This window comes from Convolutriloba macropyga, unplaced genomic scaffold, assembly GCF_964194025.1.
Source record: "Convolutriloba macropyga unplaced genomic scaffold, txConMacr16.3 SCAFFOLD_2463, whole genome shotgun sequence".
Taxonomy (NCBI): Eukaryota; Metazoa; Xenacoelomorpha; order Acoela; family Convolutidae; genus Convolutriloba; species Convolutriloba macropyga.
In genome coordinates this window covers 1-20273 of record NW_027451615.1, presented here as the reverse complement: position 1 = coordinate 20273, position 20273 = coordinate 1, and the positions used below count along the sequence as shown (strand labels likewise).

The 20273-nt window shown below is 33.6% G+C and overlaps 1 long non-coding RNA gene across 1 annotated transcript; it reads left to right on the top strand.

Moving 5' to 3' along the window:
- The first annotated feature begins 240 nt into the window (after positions 1-240).
- LOC142356848 (uncharacterized) lies at positions 241-19000 on the top strand. The gene is made up of 3 exons (XR_012761502.1): positions 241-395; positions 6246-6259; positions 18914-19000. It is a non-coding gene; the product is annotated as an uncharacterized LOC142356848 (long non-coding RNA).
- The last annotated feature ends 1273 nt before the right edge of the window (positions 19001-20273 follow it).

Sequence of the window (20273 nt, the reverse complement as noted above, 5' to 3'; positions counted from 1 at the left end):
TTCCGGGTGGAAAAAAAAGCACAACCCCCCCCCCCCCCCCGCCCAACCAAAAAACCCTGTCGGTTTAAATTGCTGATCATTAACGCATATCTCAACCATTGCAGTTTTCCAACTCACATTTGAAATATGCAAATCGGATAATCGCATTCTGAAATTATTTTTCAGAATCTGCCCAATATGCTCAGTTGTATATTGAACTGTTATGGTATTCTTTCGTTCTCACTTGTTACAAAACTGCAGTCTGTTGATTTTCTGCTGGTGGGTTTTCAAATGGGCTATGATTTTGTCCAATGTCTGGTGGCACTTATGGCGAATACAATATACCCTATGTATCACCATTCATCTACATATTATGATCTGTTTGAAAATAAAGACACTAATTATTTCACGCAAAGGTCAAACGAGTTTCAATGTTTCACACACTTTCAGCTAAATACCTCAACACTGTGTGTGTTTGTGTGTTTGTGAGTGTGTGTGTGTGTCTCTCTGTGTGTGTTTGTGTGTGTGTATGTGTGTGTGTGTGTGTGTGTCTGTGTGTGTCTTTGTGTGTGTGTTTGTGTGTGTTTGTGTGTGTGTTCATGTGTGTGTGTGTGTGTGTTTGTGTGTGCATGTATGTCAGTGTGTTTGGGTGTGTGTGTGTATGTGTGTGTGTTTGCGCGATTACTATACATCTTACCCGAAGCCCATATTTCCGAAAAGCTATGTAAACTATATATGGTATTTCAAATGATTGCGTTCAACGTGGGGGCGGGGTTGGGGGTCAGTTAAAGGAGATTTGAAATACTATTGTCTCATTTTTCTACTGATTTATGATCGTTCGAAAATCAGGACTCTAATTATTTCATTCGAAGGTCATATGTATTTCATTAGAGATATGAGAGGTAAAAGCAGATTTAAAGGGATAAGTTATTTTTCCATTTGTTGCTCAATCAACCCATTGAAGGCGAACATCATTTGACCAAAACTGGTCGTTGATAAGTTTTCGTCCCCCCTGTTAATTTGTGCCAAAACATCAGTTTTCCGAAAAAAAAGTGATGAGAAAAAGAAATTGATTTCACTATTTGCGTTGCATATGTGATGCTAGAATTTCTAATTTATTTGGATTTCCGGTGCAAATCTTCTTCAAATTCATCTTACCTCATTTGCTGATCAAATTGTCCATCTGATATCTCCTATATTCAAAAGATGCTATTTGGTAAAAATAAATTGCGCATTGCGAAGAAACAAAATGGAAGAAAAATAATTTCCAGAAAAACGTCAAATTTGAAAAAAGCACAAAATAAGGAGGCCCAGTAATGTGCGTTCCCACATAGTGTTCTGAACCTGCTCATAAAAATTGTCTAACAATTCTAGAAACAGTTCAAAGATCCAATGAGTGCTCACAGCAGCAGCAGCAATGTAGAATGATACGTGGGGTTGGGTTGAAATGGGGCAGATTAGGTCCTTAATTACGATTACATAACGGTTTGTGTGGCTGGACAAAAATATCTGTATTAATAATTATATTACCGTGTGTGCGTGTTTGTGTGTCTCTGTGTGTGTGCGTTTGTGTGTCTGTGTTTGTGTGTGTGTGGTTGTGTGGTTGTGTGTGTGTTTGTGTGTCTGTCTGCGTGTGTGTGGTTGTGAGATTAGTAGACAGACGCGTCATATTTCCAACTGGAAACTCATAAGTCCGAAAAACTATGAAAACTAGGTGGCTTTTCAAAAGATGGCCTATGATATTGTTCAAGGTCGGGGGGGGGGGGGGCTGTTAAAGGGAATATGATATTCTTTTGTCTCAATTTTCTACTGCCCAAAATTATCGTTTGAAAACTAGGACCAAAATCATTTGAAGGTCATATGTCTTTCATTAGGGATATGAAAGGTGGTAGTAGATTTGAGGGGATAAATAATTTTTCAATTTACTGCACTATCCACCCATTGTAAGGAAACGTCATTTGTCAAAACTGATCCAAAATAAATTTGAATGCTCTATTTGCGTTAGCAATTTTTCCGTCTGATGTATATATTCAAAAGATGATATCTATATTCAAAAGATAATACTGCATTATTATATAGTTGGTCAATCTTTTCACTAAATTGTTTAGTTAGAGAAAACACCAGTGAATACTTTATAAATTTCTTTCTTAATTTAGTATTAAAAGTTTTTGATTATCATCCACATACAGTTGTTGTTGCAGCTGTTGGTACTGTATAAGTTAGTCATGCAGCTGTTAATTTAACAGATTTAGTTGTTGCTATTGATGTTAAAACATTTCTGTTGATGTTAAAACAATTTCTATTTAAAGTCTTTTATGTACTCAATTTCTTACTGTACTTAATTGTTTCAGTGTTGTAAAAGTTTTAGTACCTTTATACCAAAAATTTTGATATTAAATTTACTATTCATTAAGATCTTCGTATTTATCAATTTTTCTGAAATCTGCAAAACAGGTCCATTGATAGTTATTAAATTTGGATCTTATAGAGGTCTATATCCAGGAGGTGCATCTGTTCGTTGAGTTATTTTCCATAGAGGAGAAAAAGCTTTCAATTTCTTTCATTAAATCCTCTTGATTAAAGTCATGATGCATCTCTAATTAGAGATAGCATCCTTAGTAACTTTATAACAAAATTGAACAAAATGGCTTTCAGATCCAGGTAATTTCTTAGCTAAACCAATTAAATTGTTTGACTTTTCATTTAATTTATCAAATGTATTATCATCAATTGAAGAGTTTGGCTGATACACAATTTTTGTGTTTAGTTGACACAGAGTAACTTCTTCAAATATTCTTTTTTTATTCGTTTCTATTGCTACTTATTTTTTTGAATTAATTATTAGATGTCATAGTTCTCATCACAATATTCTTTTTTAACAGCGAGCGCCTTTGACATTAGTAGGAATAGGAAAATGTTTAACAATAACAATATCATCCATATCAATACTTTCATTATCTTCTAGGAAAAATTGACGCGTTTTATTTGTTGTAAGAATTTTGCTGGTTATAATATTAATTGTTCTGTTTGATTGGATCTGTTTTTTGTCATTAATATCAAGAAAAATATCAAGTGATTCTAAAACTTTGTTATCAGATTCAAAGATAAATTTTACCTCTGGTATCTCTTGTTCAAAATATTCACCTTCAATTTCTTTTCTAATTAACTCTTCTGTTTTGAAAGGTGATGCTATTGGTATATGTTTCAATAGCATTATGTACCATGTTTATCTATTTACCAGCACCATTTTTAATCTTTGGTGTTTTTAATATGTGTAAGAATGATATATTAAAGCTCTCAATACAAACTGTTTATAGATTACGATATATTGAGTATAATTCTATCTGCGAATTGGCTTCGTCGTTTTCATGTTCTTTAAGTAGAAACTCAAATGTTTTTTTATACAACGCACTACATTTATCAACCCATAACTTTTCGGGTTTTTTTTACCTTCTAGTAGTTTCTAGTGGTTGTTCTAAAACCATAAGTACAACGAGTTTTAAAAACTTTTTGGATAAATCAGGTTTATTCAATACAGCTATAGCCCAAGCTCCTTTGGTAAAAATATCTATGACTGATAACATTAATATATAATTATTATTGTATTAACTTATAAATGCCATATCTGTAAAATCAGCTAACCATGTGTAATCTTTCTATTGTGAAATAATTCTTCCTCTTCTAAACTTTGTTGTTTTTGGGCTGAGACTTTTATCTAATCGTTGTTTTATCAGTTACCATAATTAAAATTAAAATTTTGTCGCTGTTCCCAAGTAATAGCATTCATTGATAATAGTTAATTAGATATTTTAAAATCTCTTCTTAAAAATCATCTTGTACTGCATTTTTTCTTGTATAAGCAATTCAAATATTTCTACTAAGTCGTTTGGTTAATTTGTCAAGCCGTTTCAATGATACAGTCTAAACCATTCGCTTTACCTCCTTCTTCTTCACTCTCGTAAACAGTGTCAGTTCTACAGGAATCTCTCGCTAGATCCCTTGGCATTAAACTTGTAACAAATCCTGCCCTTTCTTTTCTTTTATCTCCTTTTCGTGTACAACTAATATCAGTTGGAAATCTTTTACTTTCATCCTCATGTCCTGTTATATCTCGTTCTGTTACATCATTATTAGTGATAAACACAGTGAAAATCCTAAAAAAGTCATAAATACGGTCTGTTAAATTTATACCACCGGGTCCTAGAGATATGTTTACACCGTTCTTTTTAAATTTGTTTGAAGATGCATCAAAGTTTGAATTCTAATCGTTTCTTTGCCTGTTTTTCCATTTCTACTAGAGTTCTAATCATTTCATTGTCTAGTGTAAAGTTATTAGTTTTATAATCAGTTGTTGTTAAGGGTATTAGGAATTCCAATTCTACAGGGAACTCGTTTTTCAAATTTAAAGCTTTGTTGTTATCTTGTATGGCTGCTAATGACTGTTTTTGATTTGGTATTGTGTTATCTGTAGCTTCACTGATATAATTTGTTTGTGAATTTAATTTTTTTGTTAATAAATCAACTAACACTTCAATGTTACGGTTATAATCTCTTTGTTCTAATTCTTAACCATTTTCTTGTTTATGCTTTCTTTTTCCAGATTGTTTAATTCTATTAGTATTTCTGGTTTATTCATTTTTTATATTGAAGAAAACTATAATATTCTATCAGTTTATACTACATAAGTTTTTCTGGATGAACTTTAATTCAATGTGATTTATACCATTGGAAAGAATAAAACCTAATCAAATTTTTCAAACTACATAACCTAAATTCAAAATTTGGTATAAAAGAAATATTTAAAAAGAGACAAATTGAGTTAACAAATAGTCATTTTCACCAATTATAACTTTAGTAAGTCTTTGATAATTTTTTTTTATAATTACGTTTATATCATTACAAAAAGTAAAACCTAAGCAAGTTTTTGCTTTAACTGCATCACCTATAAGTTTTTTAAAATGTTTTTTATTTATCAAAGAAGAACATTAGTTTTTTTCCTGTTCCTAATCTTAATATAAATTACTCTTATTACTTCAGCGTATTATTAATTACCAGTTTCTTTCTAATCTCAACTTGTTATATATACACCAATGTGTGAAACCATCGCTTAATTGCTTAAAAATTTTCAAGTTGAAGCAAAAACTGAAATTGTTTGTCCATTTTTGAAGCTCGGAGTAATGGACTTGGTTGCAAACCAAAAAACTGAAATAATAAGTGCTTTCAAGATTTCTTGCTCAGGAGATGAATTTTTTGTTCCTACGTAAATTGTCAGTAGCATAACAAACCGAGAATGTTTTGTTAAGATTATGCAACCCTCGCTATGTAATCAGTGAAGCTAAATCATTAACTTGAGTGGCCCTAGGGTATCAATTAATCGATTACCCTATAAACGTGCATTGCATTATGTTACCTGGCATAAAACTATCACCGATGGCCCATATTCGCTGTGCTATGCATAACTTGATTTACTTTTTGGTTCGTGAAAACCCTCAAAATAGGACTTCATAGTCACTCAGATGTGGTGATAACCTAGGTTTGCTCCTGGTCCATTTTATGGAGAAACTAAGTTTTGTTGACTTATTTCTTATTCTATGTTTTGTAGGTTTTCATATTTCTAATTGGTGAATGCACTTTTCTGTTAGTCCTAATTGCTACTATAGCTGGTGTGAAGAGAGATCATTCATTCTCAATTTTAGAGTTGAGTTTCATTTTTTGTTGGTTTGAACAAACTTGTTTGAACAAATCGAACTCACTTGTTTTTATTTGGTAAAAATACAAAACATAACCGGTAAATGGTTCTTTTTATTTTGTTTCAACGTTATGAGAAAAAATCGTTAGAACTGTTATTTCAGCATATATTATTATTGATGAAAAAGAGCCATTTTTAGTCCATTTTAGCGTTTTTTTAATCTCTGAAAATCAATTAAATAAAGCAATATTCATATTTGTGCGATAATCTTTCGTTTAGAAAGTGGTCGCCTACAAAATATTATACACTACTTCTGACATCCAAAAACCCCAAAACAGTTTTCGTTGTTTGCAAACGCTGATCTATGAAAAAAAGTTTCAAAAATTTTCCCTCCAAAACAGCTTCCTTCCCCTCTTATAACACAGAACAATTTAAAAAAAAAGAAAGAACACACATTTAATGAATGTTTGTGTGTTTGTTTCTGTGTCTCTGTGTGTCTCTATATCTGTAACTTTTGGTGTTGTGTGTTTTCAAATAGGTTTTCAAAACTTTTGTTGAAATGTTTGACCTTGGAAAGGGAAGAGGATATAGGTAGCTCAGTTATCATCCTTATTTATGAAAACTAAGAATTTTTGATCCTTATTTTTGGAGAAACAATCTCAGACAAACGGCTGCATCTGAGAATGAAACGCTGTCATGTCGTTTTATTACTTTATAATTAAAAAACGCAATAATGTTCATACCAAATAAAAACGTAGGTTTCTTACGTATGGAACTGGAAATGCATCTAAGCAACTGCCCACATAATTTTTAGTTAAACAAAATCTCTAAACAACTGTTTTTATTGTGTTACGAAAAATCAACTCCGAAAAAAATCGACTTTGATCGAAATTCCAACCACCTATTTTATTTTATATTCCTATGAATTAAAGGATAAAGAATGCAATTTCTTTAGTCGTTCAAAAATGCGCTACCCCAGGTTCTGCCAGTTTAGTAAGCATAAAACTCTTATGCCACCCAGTTGCTCATACTCTCAAACAACCTTCAATTAGAGTAACACGCACACTTCTTTTGAAAAAAAAACTACACAAAAAATGTTTTGATTGTGAAGAAAGTCATTTTTGAGAGTTGTGGATGTCACGTGCGACCAAAAACTCAATCACAAAATTGAACAGAGAAATGTTTTCCTTTATCAGTGAGAAAAAGATGCCACGCACACAATTTTATTCGAAAGTATATGAAAGCACAAAATAAAAACAGATCTGTGGTTTTTATGACGCCATTTGGTTGTAACAAAAATATTGATGACGAAGTAACAAAATAGTAGTCCTGATCCACAGTTCAAAAAATTTTCATAGCATAGACAAAAAAACTAGAAGCAGAGCTTTCTACAAAAACTACTCGAATTGAATTATATAGGAAATTTTGTAATCAGCCCAGGTGAGCCTCATCAGTAAAAAAAGTTTTTTGAAAAAAAAATTGAAAAAAAATGAAAAATTCAAAGTGTTAAAAGTGCATGAATTGTATTTTGCGCTGGGTTTCAGGTCTCAAAGACGATTTTTTGTTGACCTCATCTCACCTGGTGGGCCTAATCATTGAAAAAAATCTTTGAAAAATTTTGGGAAAATTCAAAAATTTTCAAGTACTAAAATTGTGTGAAATGAATTTTGTGCTGGGTTTCAGGTCTCAACAGCGATTTTTTGTTGACCTCATCTCACCTGGTGGGCCTAATCATTGAAAAAAAAACTTTGAAAAATTTTCGGAAAATTCATAAATTTTGAAGTAGTAAAATTGTGTGAAATGAATTTTGCGCTGGGTTTCAGGTCTCAAAGGCGATTTTTTGTTGACCTCATCTCACCTGGTGGGCCTAATCATTGAAAAAAAAACTTTGAAAAATTTTGGGAAAATTCAAAAATTTTGAAGTATTAAAATTGTGTGAAACACAATTTGCGCTGGGTTGCAGGTGTTAATGTTAATTTTTTGTGGACATCATTTTACCTGGTACTAAGATTATATCAAATGTTTTATAACCAAAAACTGTCATCAATAGGTTGTTGACTGTTTGTAGTATTCTTTATGTCTGTTACTATCAGTCAGTACTCTCAAATACTCTTATAACCCTTTATTTGATGATGCATGAGAATAAAATATGGTAATAGGCAAGGAGGTGAGTGGTTGTTGCTATGCATGTGTTGTTGTTAGAACTCTCTGTGTCATCAATCTATTTTTAGAATATAATGTATACTATGACTAACTACTATAGTCACTGCCGAAGGTTATTATACACGAGTAGTTGTCGTATTTCATTGTGATTGGGAGACCGATCGACCGAGAGTGTCTATGATTTATTTTTGAATAAGTTTACATGTTCAACTGTCTGCATTGGGTGGTTTTCATATTACAGTTTAACACAGTACTTGCATAGCAATAGAGCAAAATTATAAGAATTGGTTTGAGTTTCAGTTTGAGTTTGATTTGTAAACAAACTAAGCCAGCGGTTGACGATTGTTCCTTCTTTGACTTTTCTCACGATATTACATATACAGAAAAACGTTATGTAGTTGCTTGTGTGAAAACTTATGACTCTACTGGAACATATATAACGGTAAAACTTTTAAAAAAAGATAAATTCCGTGATCAAACCCAAGACAACAGAAACAATTGTAACAGTGATGGTTTCAAGTTCAACCAGAGAATAACACTATCTTTAGCCGAGTTTGAACAATTATCTCAAAGCTACAATTCACTCTGTGAAAAACTAAGGACCGGACAATCAGAACAACCTATCAAAAAAGAACACAATAAGATAACGGGAAGGAAACAACGTTATCAGTTTGCGTTCTCACCGGAGACGAATAGCTTTAATTCAACTCAGGTTGCTGGTCGATCAAAGAAGAAAGCGAAGAAAAGTTCTGAGAGTGACACACAGTATTGAAAATGGTTGAGGCAATGTTTGAACGAACACCTGAATTCTTTCGACAGATTCAAAAGAAATTTCAGCATTTTATCTGCAGAAGTGAGCCAATATTTGATACCAAAGAAATCAACAACAGTTTTGCTTACAGTTTGCATGAGAATAACAGCTTTTGTAGAATAAAAGAACAACACTATCATGTTATTGCAGCTTTGGATCAAGTAACAGAGGCTTTCAAAAAAAATTCTTCAAAACCCTATTCTATACCTTGCCTATACACATGTTTCAGACTTCTACTCCACAAAACACAATCTGTCAACATCACTTTTCACGGTGAAATTTTTGAGAAGTTGCAGCAAGCAGTCATTTACAATCACCAACATCAGCTAGATTTATATAGCTCCAAAAGAAAGCTTCCAAATATCTTTGAACTGGAGACTGTCAAAGAGAATGTTCAAGTTCAAACTGATTTCATACCAACTTGTACTTTTAACCGATTTTTAAGTATTTATCAGAACAGTTCTTATGCAGAATTTTCAAAAATTATTGATATTATTATTAGTGGATATGGCTCCCTGAATGTTAATAATGAGAATGTAAAATGTAACTTTCGATTTGAATTAAAAAATTAATCCTACTTGTTTTATTAAAAAATGAGTGATCTAGCCTCAAGGGGAAAAAGTTACGAATTTATGAAAACAGTTGATGCTAAAAAATTTAAATTGATTGATTTGTCCTACATCATATGCTCAGCAAATCGTAGTAAATCATCATCATTCATGTAGTGTACAAACGGATAGCTATATGTGAAAATAATATGAGCAATATAAAAACAAAAGAGTCCACACAGTTTGGAGTTTGGGCTCTGAATTGGCTGCAATCTGAGACACTGAACGACTTCTTCTTCGAAGTAGAACTGCAGCAGTCGAGTGTATACAAAATGGTAGCAATCCAATGCTTGCCCAAGTGGATCAGCAAAGTACATTGTTTTTTTATAGTTACAAATCAGTAGCCAATGACTACCCGATGATGTTGATATTGAGGCATTGACCACAGCAAAGCAATTTTCTGGCAGTCTTGGAAAATTGTCAGCTGCAAAAACTCCACAAAACTTGTGCTTCAGATGAAAACATTTATTTACTAGATAAGTTATCTCAAAATTATCCATCAACAGGATATGTAATAACCGAGTTTTTGGTAACTTTTCGTTCAGAGTTGACGTAAAAAGTTGAACTTCGTTCGCCTAGGAATAAAATTTCAACTTCGTCACCCAAAGGTGTTCCAAAAGTGAGCTCCACTGAAATTGAACAATTTGTTAATTCAGGATGAATAAAATCGTGTGAAACCTCCTGTGTTGAAGTAAGGTCAAAGGCCAAAATAAAGTGATTCGGATAATCGGCTAGGGGAATGCCATGACCACCTTTATCAAGAAAATCTAAAGCTTCAAGCGTGTCGAAGTAGACTCGTTGATCTGAGGTTGTTGAAATTGGTGCTCCAACAACCGGTAGTCCATTTCGATGAATTACTATTTCATTCAAAATGAATTTCTGGTAATGGAAAGGATTCGCTCTGTTAGTTCCTAAATATGATTGATTGGTTGACATTGCTATAATCATTCTTCGAACTGGTTCTTTGGAGAAGATGTCTTCTTGACTCCAACTGCGGATGCCAGCAGTGGCAAGAAAAGTTCTGGGCAACACCTCCGTGTACCGATAGACAGCTGGTGTTTTTAGCAAAGTTTTTTCTATCGCAGACAACACATGATCAGCCACGGTCATTTTGCGCACGTACAGATTTGCTTCAACAATTTTTACTCTGTAATGTTTATTAGATTCGGATATGACGGTAAAATCGTTTGGAGACCTTCTGAAGGAGATGCGTAGTGTAACACCACTGAGAAGATGTTTGTCACAGGTCAATATATCACTGGCCGGTTTTCCAAGTAGAGAACATTCTAGAGAGTCAGCAACCAAAGCTTTTCGCGCAGCAACATCAGTAGCTCTGTTGTCAGCTCAATCAAGTTTAGCCGGTTCGTCTTCATAATAATAGCCTTGACAAACTAACCAAGTGCTCTTTGCTGTTCTTCCGGTTGAGAATTCTGTTTCTATGAAAGCCTTGTGTGCGTAGTTGCCGTTTGTATTTGACAATTTAACGCCATTTGCCGAAACCGTACACTCTGAAAACAGAGAGTGTAATGCGTTATTGCTAAAATACGGCGAATCTGTGCTCGTGGCATCAGTACCAGTTCTCAAATCGGCGTCATTGGTTCTCGTGATTTTGCATTTTATTTCAAGTAGAAACTTTTGCAAATCAATAAAGTTGTTCCTGTCGCCAACAACTTCGAATTCCAGCATTGGACCATCCGGTGAGTATGATGGACCAACCTTTTGGGTAAAAGCATTGTCAAAGGTGATCAGGAGAGGCTGCTTTTCAAACAAGTCTAGAGTTGTGTGTGTTGCCTCTGCTGGCAATAAATTAGTATTCATTTTTCACTTTGGAAAAGAAATCTGACCGACTTCTCAGTAACAGTTGTTTTCTCTGAATGATTTTTCGGGATTTGACAGGACCGCTCTGTTTCTGTTTTTTATAAACATTTCCACCACGAACACCTCCAATTCGGGCTCTTGAGCCAACGAATTGTTTCTTTACCGTTTTCTGAACAGCTGACTTGACTGCTTCTTTAGGACTCTTCTTTAGGACTCTTCTTTTTGGCTACAACGTCAACAATCTCTGGTGCCGCCTGTACAAACAGTTCTCTTCCAATCTTTTTAGCAACACGCCACAAAAACTTTTTAGCTATCGGTATGGCCGCCCTACCAATTCCAGCCGCTAAAGCCCCGAACCCACTGCCTCGTTGACAATAGTGTCCTGCAAAGTATGGTGAAACTGATTGTTGTTGATAGTAAGCTTCCATTTAATTAAATTTTTTAAAGTTTAAAGTAAGAATAACTTTTCCTGTTCCCGTAAATGGAACAAATTTGCCAGTTTCGGTTCTCAACTGAACTTCAATACACTGAAAATTGTTTGACAACAATTTCTTATATTCCAAATTGCTAAAATTATTCTATGCGTAGGTTCAATTTGACAAAGGCTACCGTTTTTCAGGCGTTGTTTTGAATCAATGATACGAATCAGCGGAGCTTTTGTGTCTCCAATGTGTTGATACTCAATTATGCTGCTGTATACAAATATCAATTGTTTTCCTGCAAGCAGATCAAAAGGGTAATCAGCAACAAAAGCTTTTGCTTCTCCGTCACCCAGTGCCAAATTGTCAAAGGAATCTATCATTTTATAACCAATATGAGTACCTGACCAATCTTTGATTCCTTCAAAGCCCAGAATGCTTGGTAGTGTTCTCTGGAAAAATGTCCATGGAAGCTGATGAAACTAAATGTATGGTAAACTCATTCATGCTTTGTGAACGCTTCGCTGTTGTCAGCAACTTTCACTAGTTCCAATTGATAGAACTTACCACTGATTGGATTCTGATTCGAATCAATTAGGCTGTATGTTGGAGGGTTTATCCTTGGAATATCGTAAACTTCAAACACTTCGTTGGTAAATGTCTGTTTATAACCTTTTCGGAAGGGTAAATCAATTTTTGATATTCTAACAAAACCACCAATTCGAAATTTGGGTCGACAAACTAATTTCTCGGATGCACTTGCATTTAATGATAACAGATAAGGAACGTCTTTTTTGGCTACTTTGTTCGGAGCTATTTTTGTTACACGGTTGATGCGTGAGTTTATTGTTTGCAGAAAATTTTTCAACTGAGAGATGTATGAATATGTCCATTTTTCTTCCAGATACTTGTAAATAATATTCTTTAAAGAGCGGATGTTCCTTTCTGCAAACGCAGACATCTTTTCGCTGAAAGTTTGATAAATTTTAATGTTTCTCCTCCGGCAAAGTGTTTTGAAGTTTACCTTAAACTCTGTTCCAGCATCCACCCAAACTTTTTTCGGCTGTTTATACTTAATCATACGTTTGAAGGCTTCAGCTGTTGTTGTTGCATATTTTGATTTGAGTGGTTCGACACGTAGATAGCGTGAAAGACAGTCAACAGCAATCAATAAGTACTTAATACCTGCGTTTTGTTTTGACAGTTTGTCCACGTGTGCCAAGTCAAGAGACCAAATTTCATCAAGGTCATATGCAATAACTTTCAAACGTGCAAAACTTTTTCGAAAGCCCTTATATTTTGTGTGAGCATTCTTGTTCTCTAGAAACTGTTTCACTTTGCGAGGTTGTAATTTTGTGTTTTTTTGTAAATTTTCAACGCTTCCAAACGCAGCTGGCCCTTTTGTGTACATTGACTGCAGCAATTTTTCTTCACTCGTCGTAAGATTCCCATTGTTTTTCCTTCTGTGCACTTGGTTCGTACGAAGTTTCGAAACCTTCCTCTTCTTTTTCGTCACTACTGCTTTCGTCTTCGGTGAGTAGTGCTCTGCTGGTCTGTTGCTGCTTCTGGTTGTCTTGTTTTGGGGGCTTTTGAAACTTTGAACGTTTTTGTTTCTATGATTTATTGACGATTTTTTTTCTTTTTGTTGCGGTTTCTGGTGAACTTTTCCTGATCGAAGTTTTAGCATTGCTGTTAATTACTTGTTCTTCCTTTATTTGTAAGACTTTTAATAATTCAAAATAATCAGGACTGTCAATTTTCTTTGTTGGTTGCTGTAAATTGTACAAGAAAGTGAATGCGTTTATGTCAGTTGGACTGTTGTCAATGAGTAACTTCTCGTCTTCACCAATGAGCTCACGATTAGACTTTTTAATTAGATCTACAATATAATCACACTTTAGGTATTTTGAATGAGGCAAGAGAGATGACAATGTTTTTAGGACCTGATCTGCCCGCCTATTTGAATGTTTGAGCCGATTTTCATCATCATCAACACCAGAGTCTTGTTCCGACAGTTTGTCATTGAACTGTGCTTCAATGTGTTCCTTTGGTCGCATTCTATTTATAATAGAGGCTGTGCTGATTTGTGTTTAATGTCAGGATTCTCTAAGACCCGGGTTTGGTATGGTTGAGTTTTCATATAAACTTTTTCTGGAATTAAAATAAATTCCTCAGCAGTTGTCATTTTCTTCTCTTTTATGATTGACTCAAATACTGGTAGCAAAAATGAATAATGAGCCGAACTAAATCAAAACCTGTTTTTGTGAGTAGTATGGCTCTCTCTTTTTCAACTGAAACGTTTTTACGAAGAATAGTCTTGATCACGTTTTCATATTGCTCCAAATCGTTAATCTGAACTTTTACATGTCCTCTGATTACGTTGTAAAAACATTCACACAGTACCAATACAATATTGTCGTCGTAAGTGCGGAGAAATTTCCTCAACTCAGAATCAGATAAAAGTACCATTCGCTTCAGTATAAAGAATTTTTTCTCGTTCATTTGATATGTGAGTAATATCGGCTTTGTCTGAAGGTATGTAGAAGACCGACGGTCCAGGCTCTGTAATGTTTGAACAAAATCGTAGACAGTCCGAAGTTTTTGGATCCAGGTCAATCAATAAGTGTCCAAATGTTTCTCTTGTTGCTATTTCATAACAATTTTTTAAAAAATGAGTAAGATTCAGTTGCTTACCGAGAAACTCGACTTGCTGAACGTCACGTGGTGATTTGAACAAAATGATATGAGTTGTATTCAAATCTATTGTTCGTGACCATTTACTTTGCTGGTAAAGATTGTGTTTCACATAAATGACATTAATGTTCTTGTGTCGACCTGCGGTAGCCAGCTTGACAAACTCTTTGTCATTAAAAACTTCCTCACAAGAATCATCAAATATAAGCAAACAATTTTCAGTTTTTTGCAAAAACTCCAAGTTGGTGAATTTTTCGAAAACAATGTTTGAATGCTGGTCAACTTGTGAGTATATTGGTTGCATTTCGTGGTAAAGAAAAATAACATTTTTAAACTTTGGATAAAAGGTGTTTCCTGTTAATATTCTGAAAATTAAATTCGTTTTACCACAACCCGACGGACCTACCACGGCCATAAAGTTTCTGTCACTGGTAGGGATAATTTTGTTCATAATCGAGGATTTGGTAAGATATATCCAACTAAACTTGACAAAATCGAAATCCAAACTGATGTTTCCTCACAAGTTGCTTTAAGCACAGTCAATTTCACAATGCAAAGAACTATTAGCATCAAAATTACAAAAACATTTGAACAAAAAACACAACTTCCGACCGTGGTAATTTTATCTGGTTACAAAATTTCCAAGTAGATTTTCCACTACTTTGCTTTTCCAAAAGAGTTTCTTGCACAACTTGATCAACTGTTAATTGTTCCATCACAAAAGAAAATGTGTATAAAATGAAAATTTATTGTACTTTTTAATGTTTTACATAGAACAGTTCATAACAACTATAATCACTCAAAAATTCATTCATGTGCACCATGAAACATGCGGGTAGTCTTGTAGTTTTTTTCATAGTACACAATTTTTTTGTCCGTGTTCACGAGTTCCTGAATTTCTTCAGGCAGCATTTTGTCATTTTGATCTACTTCTTTACCAGTTGGATGTTTCGATATCAATAGAAGTTTCGGAGGCGAGACTTTGCGTTGAGAATCCGACATTTTGCTTTCTCCACTGAATAAAAGGCTCGATGTAAAAAACCAAGTGTGTAATCGAACGAATTTCCTCCTCTGTCAATAACAGCCTAACTTTTTTCTGACGAATTTGAGTACCACTTTTTATCGCTTCTCCTTTGCAAATTGAAAGGTTCAGTGTCCCCTCCTTCGTGATCAAGGCGCAAATAGTCGAATTCGCTGACAAAGGTTCTTCCACTTTCGTCAATTCCTCTCTCATTTGTCAACCAGTCAAAATAGAAACAAGCTTTTTCCCGTGCACAATGATTGTTGAAGATACCACGTTGTGTTGAGCTATGATTCCCACAGTTAACTGTAAAAAAACTGTAAGATATTTTAGGACACTTCAGAGTATTTAAATCGATTACTGGACAATCGATCAACTCCGATAAAAGTTGAGACTTTTCAAAACCTTTAGCGTAGTAAACCGCTCTTGGGTTTCTTAAGCGAACGCTTTGGACAATTTGTGTTAGATAAATATAAGGATAGTTTTCAGAGTTCCAATCTAAGCCATGTAAGTTTTTAGATAACCAACTGATTGAAGTTTTCTGCGGATTTGTCAAATCGGAAAATTTTGACGGTGGTGAAAACAAAACACAATCGTTGTAATCTTCAGTACATATACCAAACTCTTTAACAATAAATTTTTCTTTCCTGTGACGGAAACCTTCAAGGTCTAACACAACTGTTTTACTGCTTAACATTCCAACAAATGATACATTTTTGAGTGGAAAACTTTAATATACAAACAAAAAAGAATTCCTGTCAGATGTCCAGTGAAATAACTATTAAGCTTCCAGGGAAGCATGTACGAGTAGCTGGGTCCTTCAGTGTAGAGCTCCTGGATGAAACCACCAGCGTCATGCAAAATTGCGTGTAATCGTAGAATTTTGGAGTTGTTTAGGTATGAATCTAAAGAAGAGTTATCTATTCCAATAAGTCCTCCGTAAGGTCGAAGTTTCAAAGCATTATCATAATCAAAGTTTTCCTTTTGACTAAAGTATTCACTTGCTGCTAAGAAATAGTTCAGTCTTACTGAATTGTTTGGGTATGTTGTGGCTAATAACAAATACTTCACATGAATGTTTTTCAAACAATATCTACAAACTATTGGTTTATCAAGACGCATTCCGAGTTAGATTGAAGTCGACTGAATCTGAAAAAAATAAACATTTTTGATTTTCTCTATGAAAAAATTAAATCAATCTAATTCATAGAGGAACAGATTACAAAACTAATTGTCTGCTGCAGTTGAAAGCGTTAAAAGTAATTAAAACGTTTTTCATGTTTGTCCTCGTTGGTGATTGTAAATGACTGCCTGCTGCAACTTCTCAAAAATTTCACCGTGAAAAGTGATGTTGACAGATTGTGTTTTGTGGAGTAGAAGTCTGAAACATGTGTATAGGCAAGGTATAGAATAGGGTTTTGAAGAATTTTTTTTGAAAGCCTCTGTTACTTGATCCAAAGCTGCAATAACATGATAGTGTTGTTCTTTTATTCTACAAAAGCTGTTATTCTCATGCAAACTGTAAGCAAAACTGTTGTTGATTTCTTTAGTATCAAATATTGGCTCACTTCTGCAGATAAAATGGTTAAATTTCTTTTGAAACTGTCGAAAGAATTCAGGTGTTCGTTCAAACATTGCCTCAACCATTTTCAATACTGTGTGTCGCTCTCAGAACTTTTCTTCGCTTTCTTCTTTGATCGACCAGCAACCTGAGTTGAATTAGAGCTATTCGTCTCCGGTGAGAACGCAAACTGATAACGTCGTTTCCTTCCCGTTATCTTATTGTGTTCTTTTTTGATAGGTTGTTCTGATTGTCCGGTCCTTAGTTTTTCACAGAGTGAATTGTAGCTTTGAGATAATTGTTCAAACTCGGCTAAAGATAGTGTTATTCTCTGGTTGAACTTGAAACCATCACTGTTACAATTGTTTCTGTTGTCTTGGGTTTGATCACGGAATTTATCTTTTTTTAAAAGTTTTACCGTTATATATGTTCCAGTAGAGTCATAAGTTTTCACACAAGCAACTACATAACGTTTTTCTGTATATGTAATATCGTGAGAAAAGTCAAAGAGGGAACAATCGTCAACCGCTGGCATAGTTTGTTTACAAATCAAACTCAAACTGAAACTCAAACAAATTCTTATAATTTTGCTCTATTGCTATGCAAGTACTGTGTTAAACTGGAATAACAAAACCACCCAATGCAGACAGTTGAACATGTAAACTTATTCAAAAATAAATCATAAACACTCTCGGTCGATCGGTCTCCCAATCACAATGGAATACGACAACTACTCGTGTATAATAACCTTCGGCAGTGACTATAGTAGTTAGTCATAGTATACATTATATTCTAAAAATAGATTGATGACACAGAGAGTTCTAACAACAACACATGCATAGCAACAACCACTCACCTCCTTGCCTATTACTATATTTTATTCTCATGCATCATCAAATAAAGGGTTATAAGAGTATTTGAGAGTACTGACTGATAGTAACAGACATAAAGAATACTACAAACAGTCAACAACCTATTGATGACAGTTTTTGGTTATAAAACATTTGATATAATCTTAGTACCAGGTAAAATGATGTCCACAAAAAATTAACATTAACACCTGCAACCCAGCGCAAATTGTGTTTCACACAATTTTACTACTTCAAAATTTATGAATTTTCCCAAAATTTTTCAAAGTTTTTTTTTCAATGATTAGGCCCACCAGTTGAGATGAGGTCAACAAAAAATCGCATTTGAGACCTGAAACCCAGCGCAAAATTCATTTATAGATAAAAATAGGTGAACAAGAAAAATATTTGTGTGTTTTCATGTTGAAAATGAATAATAATAATAATAATAATAATAATAATAATAATAATAATAATAATAATAATAATAATAATAATAACAATAATAATAATAATAATAATAATAATAATAATAATAATAATAATAATAATAATAATAATAATAATAATAATAATAATAATAATAATAATAATAATAATAATAATAATAATAATAATAATAATAATAATAATATAATATTAATATTAATAATAATAATAATAATAATAATAATAATAATAATAATAATAATAATAATAATAATAATAATAATAATAATATAATATTATTATTAATAATAATAATAATAATAATAATATTGATAATGATAATAATAACAAAAACAACAACAACAACAACAACAACAACAACAATAATAATAATAATAATAATAATAATAATAATAATAATAATAATAATAATAATAATAATTATAATAATAATTATTTGTTCTCACGTAATCGCAGCGTAACAGCATTAGGCCACAGCAGCTTGTTCTTAGCTGCCCTTTTTGTTATTAATCCCCACATTTAAGACTGGTCTTTATATATGCATCATTGCTCTTCTCTTGGTGACGACAAAAATCTAACAGACTTGTTGACCACTGATGGGGATTAATTTCATCACATCATATCTACCTAAACATACCAAAGATTTTCAGGGTTTCAAGGGCGCTCTTCTCGGACATACGATGATTATCTAGAATTTTTAGAAACATTTTAGAATTTTTAGATTTTTAGAAACGACGATTTCTGTTCCAAGGTACAGTTGAGCTAATTCGGGGTCGGGTTATGTTTTAATCTAATGAATCTTAGAGATTTTGCTCCTAACGCATGATAACTGTGACTACTTTTTTCGAGCAGAAGACTTTCTGGAATCTTCTCAGAACGTTAGCGACTCCGATTTTTGGCAACAATATAACTCGCTACTGAACTATTTCGACTATTTTAAACATTTTGAAGTGGTTGAGGATGAACTGCAAATTGTCAACCTCACTGTTGAACTTCTTCAACTTATACGAGGAGGAGTGACCCACGTGACAGCTTACTTTATCATTGTGACGTCATATGAACGCTATGTTGGAATTTGCACACCGTATAATTTCGCCACCGCCTTCGCATCCAAAAAGCGCTGGAGATATTTCCAAGTTGTTCTTGTAATTATGTTCTTAATTCTCACTCTCAATAGCTGGGATATAGTTTTCTTTATTGTGGGAGTTGGCAAAGCCGATAGCGTTGAGAGCACAATTACAGTTTTTCATTACGAAAAAAAATTGAGAGTCTAATTCTTTTGCACCAAGACTAGTGCGTATATAAATTTTACTCAAACTCCAACCCACCCCCCCCACCCCACCATGCGTACGTGCTAATATTTACATAGTAGCGTCTTAAATAACAACTCATAATTTGTAAATGTGAGTCGTAAAAAAAACTTCGGAGCAAACAAGATATATCCAAGGAATTGTAGATAATTATTATAAAATTTGCAGGGGAAAGCTGTGAAAAAATATATATTTTTACCATAAAGCACATATATCTCCTAATGTTGAACGCGTTGAACTTTGGAGTAAATGTAGCGATGAATGTAGTGAATTGTGACCGCAATTTTCATCAAAAAAATTCCCAGTTGAAATTCCTGGAGGTACCCAACTTGGCAGCCACAACTTTTTCTACTTCAACGTCACTCGCCTACAAATCCAAAAATATTGGCGTCAATCACATCTGAGATATTGAAAAAAACTTACTGTACATGTATCTACGATCCAGATATTCTGGTGTGATCGGTAACGATAATCCTCTGGTGTGATTCGAAGCATTTGGAAGAGCAATATTTGAGCAAAATTTTATAAAATTCTGACAAAAATTGAAAGTTTTCCTTTTGAGCAATTTGATTTAAAGAACAAGAATAGCGAGGAATAAAAACTTAAGAAAAGATTGCAAACTCCAGAAAACCTTCTGGAGAAGTTAAAGGAACGTTGAGAACGAAAACAAATAAATTAAGCTTGAGTTTAGTTGAATTGATTATAAAACTTATACCCGGATCATAGTAACATTGTAAATCAGCGCTGAATATAGTGTTTCTCAGTCTAAGCTTTTACTAGGAACAAGTTATGATTACGTCACTTAGGCTGTTCAGACAAAAAACATAGTAAACAAAACTCCGACAAGCTGAAATTCCAAAATCAATTTCTTCAGTTATCATACACAGCCAAAAAACATTCTG